This window comes from Egretta garzetta, unplaced genomic scaffold, assembly GCF_000687185.1.
Source record: "Egretta garzetta isolate BGI_Z169 unplaced genomic scaffold, ASM68718v1 scaffold847, whole genome shotgun sequence".
Taxonomy (NCBI): Eukaryota; Metazoa; Chordata; class Aves; order Pelecaniformes; family Ardeidae; genus Egretta; species Egretta garzetta.
In genome coordinates, this window is record NW_009260364.1 from 104,524 (window position 1) to 105,640 (window position 1,117).

The window sequence follows — 1,117 nt, forward strand, 5'->3', positions numbered from 1 at the left end:
AAAATAAATCCCAAACCCAAACGCTAGCACTTTTATTCCTGTTCTGAGGGTCGAACTGTCAAGAGCGTGACCCTGTGCTCGATGCTGTAAGTTGATGCCTTCGAACAAGTTTGTGTTTTCAAAAAACAGTTTTCAAGTCCTGTCGTCAGAACACGAAAGTAGGATCCCCAAGTGTCCCTAAACCAAGAAACAGACTGGCGATATGCTCTTCTAACTGGAGATTTCTCTGTTCCCGGAGGAAGACTCTTGGTATAGCTGGGGGTGCGTGCGTGCATTAATAAAAGAAACCTCGCAATTCTCCTTAGAGAAGTAGCAGGTTAGTTGAGATGGTAAACACAGCAACGGCAATGATGCCTGCACGTGCTGTCTGTTAGGGAATAAAAAAAAATAAAATAAATTGCACTTCCAGTTACAGAAACCATCACTCCGGAATAAATTCTTAACCATCGAAATAAAAGGCAGTAAAAGATCTCAATGTCTAGGGGGAAGGGAGACACAGAAAATGATTCCCACGCGAAAATAGTTTAGAATCAAAGCGGATCGTTGGGATATTATTCCATCCCAGAGCATTACTGGAAGCTGTAGCTGAAAGCTGCCTGGATAACGTACAGTCTGATATTTACGTATTTGTTAAAAAATAAAAATATTTGGACTTGTCAACCCACTGGCGATTGAACTGAAGTTTCAGGTTAACTGTCTTGTTAAGTGCATTTGGTTTAAATATCTGGTGTTTAAGTTATGAAGGGTATGTTGTTCCAAAACCTTTATTCTCGGATGGATTTTTATGATGTCCCTTGCTAATTTGCATTATGTCAACTGGTAACGGTGGGGAACCTAATACCGGGAACGGGATACAAAACCACTATTAGCACTGACACGCAGGGAATACGCTGCGCTTTTCCACAGCGAAGATCTGCTGTCGATTAGGAATGTTACAACTTCAAGAGACTCGTAAAAAGCGAAGGCATCTGCTTCCAAAGCCAGCCACGTTCGTAGGATTTAGACGTGACAGCGAAACCCAATTCGTTTCCAGAGATCCGCGGGGGTGACTGGGGAGACCGGAGCCCCCATCTCGGTTTCCCACCTGTATCCCCGTCCCCAAACCATACCCGTCCCC